The 8,088-nt window shown below is 42.4% G+C and overlaps 1 long non-coding RNA gene and 1 other non-coding gene across 2 annotated transcripts in view; both read right to left on the reverse strand.

Moving 5' to 3' along the window:
* Positions 1-2,525: 2,525 nt before the first annotated feature.
* The window catches only part of LOC123521056, an 8,344-nt gene continuing 2,781 nt past the window's right edge, over positions 2,526-8,088 (reverse strand). The window contains exons 2-6 of the long non-coding RNA XR_006679547.1: positions 5,117-5,189; positions 4,628-4,702; positions 4,363-4,415; positions 3,942-3,980; positions 2,526-3,811 (exon numbers count right to left, since the gene is read on the reverse strand). This is a non-coding gene — a long non-coding RNA (uncharacterized LOC123521056). The remainder of the gene's footprint in view (positions 3,812-3,941; positions 3,981-4,362; positions 4,416-4,627; positions 4,703-5,116; positions 5,190-8,088) is intronic.
* On the reverse strand, positions 4,814-5,013 carry LOC115873625. Its single transcript, XR_004048516.1, has one exon. It is a non-coding gene; the product is annotated as a small nucleolar RNA SNORA74 (small nucleolar RNA).

An 8,088-nucleotide genomic window follows, 5' to 3' on the forward strand; every position in this document is an offset into this window, starting at 1 on the left:
GACAGAACAGACACATCACAAGTCATGGGATTTTGGTGCTGCTAGCGTTGTGTGGTTAATAACAGAAGGAAATTTAAGGCTATTATCCCCCACTGGTCCCAAATGAAAAGGAAAGTAGTATAGTTATCAATGCTTTTTCATTTTGTGCTGTCAATTTCCTCCCTCTGCAGTGCTTGTCTGCCTGTCTATGGGTTTTTGCTTTAGACAACCGGTGCCAGGGTGCTGAGACTAGACAGTCTTGGAATTCCAGCCCCATCTGTGTATACCACCACCACCACCAAGTCCAGGAAGTTTCATTGAACTGTGCTTAGCAGTCCATCCAGTCACGTACAGCAGAGTCAGAGTAGGATTAGCGTCCTTTGGTCTCTGCCACAAATAATTCTGTATTCCTAGTAACAGCAGCCAATGTAAACAAGTATGTTCCAATAAAATGACAACTATTTCACATCATGATTTGGTTGCCTAATTGTGCAGTCCTTCTCTTGGGTGTGCATTAAACTAAAAAACTACCTCACCCGCTGGAGGTTGTACAGATTTTCTCAAATCAAATGACATAGGTTTTATCTTGGTATCTACCGGCAGTGCTATGCCTGCTACAAAGAGACGATCTGCAAGCTACAATTTGCATATAGTTCACAAATTTTCTAACTATAATATGTAGAATAAATTAAAGCTTCCAAATGTACTTGGATGAGCAAATCTCAAAGTTTAGTAGCAAACTCCCCAGTAATACATAATATCCATTTCATACTTTGGAAGCTGTAGTTTCAAAGTGCTGTGCACTACACTGCACCTTAAACACTCACTAGGAAAAAGTTTGGAAATTCCGGAAACAATGAAAATCAAACTTGGGATATTGGAAAGTATGTTGTTTTTACTCTATTTTGGATATACTATGACACATAGACATTAATATTTACAAGCTGAAATATTTTTCCATTAAAGCATACAGCTACTTGAGTGTTAAGTAAACCTTCAGGTGATAAATGTACTGGCAAAAAGCAGTGAGGTGAAATTGTTCAGTAAGGTTCCTCTGTCCACCTTTATAATTCCCATTAGATGACTTGGTGAGACTAAGCAAATATGGTATGTGTGAAACGCTTAGCAAGTGTCTGGGCTGGTTTGTAGAATGCGGTGCAGCCTTTGGGCACTAACAACTGTAAAGGAGCTATGTAACCCTTCGAAGACTAAAAACAAGCAGTAGAAACATCCCTGGCCAGCTACAGCCAACAGAACTATATCCTTATTGCTCCCTGACCCTGAATTGTGGTAAAATGATAACTGCCCCAACACACCAATATTTTTTATTAGTCTGAGTTGTGTGATGCATTGGGTCATCTGTTGCACAAGTCCCGAAAAGCAAAGATGTTACTAATGTAAGCATGGTATTTACAATTGTCTCATATGCATGTGAAAGGGGGATCTGAAAGAGCCATAAGACTCATTGTGTTCTCTGGTGTAGACAGGAACTGGAAACAGGGAATCCAGGACAGATGATCCCTTCAGGACCAGTGGTGAGAGTGGCGATACCGGGAGGGTGGAGGGAAGGTAGGGTAGAAAGGGGGAGCTGATTACAAGGATCTACATATAACCTCCTCTCTGGGGGATGAACACAAAAATGGGTGAAGGGAGATGTCGGACAGTGTAAGACATGATAATTTATAAATTATCAAGGGTTCATGAGGGGGGAGTGGGAAAAAATGAGCTGATACCAAGGGCTTAAGTGGAGAGCAAAATGTATTGAGCACGATGAATATACAAATGTGCTTTACACAACTGATGTATGGATTGTGATAAGTTATATGAGCCCCCAATAAAATGATTAAAAATAAAAGAACGTGTTTGAATTGTGCTAGAGTACCATGGACTGCTAAAAGGACAAACAAATCTGTCTTGAAGTATGACCAGAGTGCTTCTTAGGATAGGGAGACTTGTTTTTCTTTGGACATGTTTCAAAAGGACCTCAGGGTTGGTAAAGTAGAAAGGCAGTGAATAATTGGAAGACTTCCGAGGTATAGGAACAATTGTGAGATTGGTACTGGCGAATTCTGTTGTGCATAAAGCTATGGGTCAGCAATGACTCTGTGGTACCCAATAACACAAGTTGTGTGTGGACACTGCTCAATGAGACTGAGCTCAGCAGACGCAGTGCCACAGGAGAGGTTGGCTAGAATAGAGTACAGAAAGCCTGTCCCATAGGCATCATCTTTGGGAGTTGTTGCGGTTGATTCTACTCCCTTGTTCCTCAGGAACAAGGACTCAAAGGAGATCAGTGTGGCTAGGTCAGAATGAGGTGAGGGTCGAGGCTGAGACTGTTCAAGGCCAGAAAGCCATGCTAATAAAGTGAACAGAGGGATCTGGCTCATCCCCAATGCCTAACAGTCCTATTCACAAAAGCCATAAACCCATAAAAAGGGTATTTAATGACCAGACTCTGGGAATTGAGAATCCCCCAAAGGACCAATCATGGTTAGATTCTAGCAGCATATAAAGAGAGCAAATTGAAAAACAAAACTGTAACACTGTTTCGAGGTTAAAACACAAGTTTATTGAGAATTTAACAATTCAAACCAGGAACTTCAAGATCCACCTAAAGTGATCAGACATTTATATAGGGTTTAGACAAAGTGCAAGGCTTACATTTTTTGGGCAAGTTGGAGGGTGAGACCTCTCCCAGTGGGGGAAAATTGATCTATGTGCTAAAAGCTGGGTCTGCAGACTGGTGGTGACAGGGAGCAGTTGTTCCTAAAGCCAACGGCAAACAGGCATGCCACAAACTGATTAATAGAGGAAGTCCTACCACTCAATTTAGGGGAGCCCAGGTTTTAGCTCATGTTCTCTGCCTTAAAGGTATCTCTAACATGAGGCCTAGATGGGCTTTGGTTCTTCCCACTTATCAGAAGTTGGTATGAAATCCTCACCCTTTACCATTAGCTCATAGGGTAGAAATAACCAGTTTTCTAAGGGCTGACAGCAATAAAATGAGACAGCAGGCTCAACTATCTTAAGTAGAACCCCAAAATGCACGGAGTATTAAAAAAAAAAAAAGGGTAGGAAATACATGAAGATCAGTGTGCAGTAACATAATGCTGGGCAGTGGTGGTTCTCATGAAAGCTGCAAATGGGGTAGATATATGCTAAGGGGTAAGCCAGCCTCAGCGTCAACCTGTAAGAACCTTGTCTGAAAAAACAAACAAAACAAAACAAAAAAAACCCTGTCTACGGTACCGAAGGAGGTAAACCTCTTCTGGAAAGAGTGCCTCATATTTCTCCTTTAAAAATGAAGCTACTTTGAATCACACTAAACATACGACCTAGTAATTTAGCTCACTGATAGCATTCCTAAATAGCAGGGAGGGGGGACAGATGGTGCAAGCAGAGAATCTAAGCATTAGCGAATTTGTTCATTAGACAAAAGATAATATTGATATGCATTAACCGGAGTTGTTCACAAAGCCCTAATTAAGCAACAAGATTCACAGTAGTCATTGTCACTCTTAGGTTCTAATTAGTTGCTCTAAGGAGGTAGTTTTCCTTTGTGTGAAAATTCCTAGGCACTTAGCCACCTTTTTTGAGTCCCGTTGGGGCTCGCAGAATTTATTCTTCTGGGTCTTATTATTATCTTGATTAAAAAATATCAACACAAAAGAATCCTTGGGCACTATTTTCTTTTGGACTTATCAAAGGAATGTAAAAGATTAACAAATGTCAGGGAAAGCCTTATATAATTTGAGTCCCCTACTAACCTTTTCAACCCTGGTGTCAGTCGTAGGCTACACACTGAATTGCTGAAAGACCGGCAGTTTGAACCCTGCAGGAGAAAAATGACTGGTTGCTCTAGTCAAAAACCTAAAGGGGCAGTTCTAGCCTGTTCTTACAGGTGGTTATGAGTAAGTTGGAATTTATTCAACGGCAGTAAAATTGGTCTGCGTTTTACTCACCTTTAAATATCTCCTCATAATACAAATCAGACCTGGAACCTGGAGAGAGGCACTTGTCTTTAATCAAATAAGAACTACTGCACTAGGAGATAATTTATCAGTTACCCTAGTCTTCTAAAAAAGGGTTAGTAGGACTGTAAGAGAAATGTATTGAGTATGGAAATTTTCAGGGTCATAGGTTAGGGTCAGGAACTGTTTGTGCTGCTAACCAGCTGTTCAACTGTAGCCTACACAGCGATTCCCACCCACTCACCACCTGCTCTTGAACAGCTTTGGAGCAAAAATGGGTTTATTTTTTAACGGCTAGAGGTACCTAAGGCAACTACCTGTTGACACAGAAAAAAATTAAAGTCTTAATTTCCACGCCATAAATAAAAGTTATGAGAATAGAGCCACACTTACCGCCCTCCGGGCTGCTTACCTACTTCACATGGCCATCACACCAAAGCATTTACAAAGGGAGCTGGCCAATTCCTTAGGAGAGAGAAACTGAGTTTACTGTATTTCTACTTGAACCCATTTAAATACCAGAGGCTTGATGAAGCTCTAGAAAAATGAAAGGTTAGATAATGGTTTATTTAGACTTAAGCGTCAAAGTGTCGCTAATGAAAAAAAAAATATATTAAGTTTTCCATCCATTCTCAGCTGAAACAAGTTACAGCCTTCATGATAAACGGACCACGTACTTATCTGGTGTCACAAGAGTTGTCGAGAGATGCGGGGTCCTGATGGAAGCAGGTTTCTTATCCAGGTCAAGCCGCCTAATATGGAAGAGGAAAGAGAAAAATGACTGGCCATCCCCGAGATGGGGCTCTTACTTATCATGTAATAAAGACAGTAATAATAAGGACATGTTAATAAAGGCAGTAAGGAATGTTTGCATCCAGACTAGGACCAACTCCACAGGAGGAGTCACTCCACTCTCAGAGGTGCAAAATGCTGCCCAGAGGTTATGCGACCACAACACTAAAACAGTGCGTGGAGCCAGACCTCACTGGGCAGCGCTTGCTCTTCCAACAGTGTAACACTGTCCCAGGTACTGTGTTAGCCTGGACAGCTGACAACCGTTGGGGTGATTCAAGTTTGGGGCAAAACACAGGTGGATTTTCCTTTCTAGTTATTTCCCGAAGTGTACCACTGAGCCAATAGTCCATTATCTAATTAGGGACATTTACCTGAAAAACCACACAACAGACTGCACTCCTTCCACGATTTCCTTCCTTCAGGAATGCATTCTAGTCAAGCCATCTTAAAAAAACAAAAACAAAAAGCCAGAGAAAACAGATGTGGTTAATTTTCCAAGTTTTTTTTAAACCTCAGACTAAAACAGCATCTCCACTAAGTGGCTCTTCTACAGAGAAGCTGACATCTATGCCAGGTGTCTGGTCTCAGGAATTCACTGATTTCTGCCTTTCCGCAGAAGAGATGTACACCATAAAGCCAACCTTTCTCCAAATCTCTGGATACCACTAGTCATAAACAGCAATTAACATCTGAGCAAACTTTAGCCATGCGAATCCTTTAAGGCCTTGACCTTATAATACAGTTCCTTGTGTTGTGGGGAACCGCCCCCCCCACCATAAAAATACTTTCGCTGCTACTTTTATGAATCGGGCAACCCCTGTGAAAGGGTCGTTTGACCCCCAAAGGGGTTGCGACTCACAGGTTGAGAACCGCTGCTTTAAAGGGAGGCCAAAGGACTAGAGATCCCCTTGCAGAGGGGTCTCGGGGAGGAGATGAGCCAGTCAGGGTGTGATGTAACAACGATGAGAAATACAACTTTCCTCTAGTTCCTAAATGTTTCCTCCCCGCTCCCACTACCATGACTCAAATTTGATCTTGCAAGTCTGGCTAGACCAGAGGAGGTACACTGGTACAGATAGGAACTGAAAATACAGGGAATCCAGGACGGATGAGCCCTACAGGACCAGTGGTGTGAGTGGCAAAACAGGGAGGGTAAAGGGAGAATGGGTAGGAAAGAGGGAACCGATTACATGGAACTGTGTGTGACCTCCTCCCTGTGGGACAGACAACTGAAAAGTGGGTGAAGGGAGACGTCGGACAGGGCAAGATATGACAAAATACCCATTTATAAACTATCAAGGGCTCATAGGGAGGGGGGAGCGGGGAGGGAAGGAAAAAATGAGGACCTAATGTCGGGGGGTTAAGTGGAGAGAAAATGTTTTGAGAATGATGTACAAATGCGCTTTACACAATTGATGTGTGTATGGATTGCGATAACAGTTATATGAGCCCCTAATAAAATGCTAAAAATAAATAAATAAATTAAATAAAGGGAGGCCAAAGGATGGAGAAGTTTTTCCAGCACCTTGTTAAGCCAGAACTCTTGGTCAAGCTCCAAGAATGGTGTCTGCTTAAAACCCAGTCTTCTCCAACAGCAAAGTGGGTGAAAGGAGACATTGGACAGTGTAAGATATGACAAAATAATAATTTATAAATTATCAAGGACCCATGAGGGAGGGGGGAACGGGAAAATGAGGAGCTGATGCCAGGGGCTCACATGGAGAGCAAATGTGCTTTATACAATTGATGTATGTATGGATTGTGATAAGAGTTGTATGAGCCCCCAACAAAATGTTTTATAAAAACAAAACCCAGTCATCTCTTTTTACTTCCCAGGTAACTGATAGGCTCAAACCATCAGCACCACCCAGGGACTTCTTTCTACAGGCCCTTCTGTAAACCCCTTTCTTCCACTAACTGATGTTTATAGTAACTAAAGAAAGCCCATTGTTTTAAGATTTCCTTCAGTAAGGACTGACAGTGACTGCTACAACAAGCACAGGCACCTTTTCTGTTGTGCTTGAAGGTCACAATGGGTTGGAACGGAATTGAGTTATCAAACCAGAGACCCAAACTCTCTAGTTTGGTTGCATGGAGCTGCATCCAAATTCTTTCTTTTCAAGCACAAATCCATCCACTCCCTCCTCTTTGGAAAAGCGATCACCACATTCTCAAAGGAGAAACAAACCCTGAGCTGGCAAAGGAAAGAGCCTATTATTTGTACATTTTGCCCAATATGTTACCCTTTCCAACAAATGATTTATACTAGCCCAACCTGTTGGACCAGAACCAAGATGACCTGAATCTGTAGGTCCCTCCCAGTGAAAGACCTGCTCTTGCAGATTTAACAGCTCAGAAACTGTGCTGGCATCCTGGTTTAGTTAACAGTTGGAATGAACAAGGCCAGAATGCCAGCCAGCTATGTAAGGGCTGCTGTTCTCCCAGTAGCATAACACTTGCCTAGGTAGTAGGCAACCTAGGCAGCTGCCTACAGCTGGGACCAAAGCTAAGGGGATTACACTCACCTGGGGCAGCACCTAGCCCAATTTCCACAGCTGGGTCCTTTGCAACCAAAGCATTTCAGGTTAGCCAAGTCACTGTGTACATATGTGAAGCAAAGGAACCCTGTCCTCAAAAGTCCATCGACACAGGAGGCTTTTATCACAAAAAAATAGTAAAAATAAATAGCACACCCTTGACAAACTTTGTTTTGGCCTCTTATGGGCTATCTATCTTTGTGGTTCATTAGCATTAGTCAACAAGTGCAGGGAGCTTGTCTCCTTCACGCACCAGGCATGTTACCCATTTCCTGCCATCCAGGAAATTCCAACACACATCAACCCTAGGTAGGGTTTCCAAGACTAGTTCGTTGATTCCAGGTTATTAGTTTAACCTCATTGCGTCTCAGTTAAGGAGCCAGGTGGTTCCAGGTAAATGTTGGGTTGGTAACCTGAAGAGAAAGATGCTATCTGCTACTATAAAGATTTATAGCCCCCAAAGAAAAAGCTTATAGCCTCAAAAACCCCGCTGACAGTTGGTTTCCTTTTCCAGGTACCCCAGTCCCCTCAAAAGTACATAGAGATAGTGACGACAGTGGAATGGTTGGGAAGTTTAAATCATTTACAAGTTAGGCCCATAGGATACCATCTGGTGTATAGTGGCCATCGATAAATCCTTGATATTATTACACTTCAGGCAAGATGACGTACAGGGAAAAGTTAACCATGGAGAGCAGTGGACAGTTAAATTGGAAAGGCAGGATAAAACTAAATGAGGAAGGTCTGGGGTCTTAAAGGCTTGAAGGTAATCAAGCGGCCATCAAGCTCAGAAGCAACAAAGCCCA

The sequence above is a fragment of the Echinops telfairi genome, unplaced genomic scaffold, assembly GCF_000313985.2.
Source record: "Echinops telfairi isolate 266 unplaced genomic scaffold, ASM31398v2 ScPeMD7_7469;HRSCAF=8507_0, whole genome shotgun sequence".
NCBI lineage: Eukaryota > Metazoa > Chordata > Mammalia > Afrosoricida > Tenrecidae > Echinops > Echinops telfairi.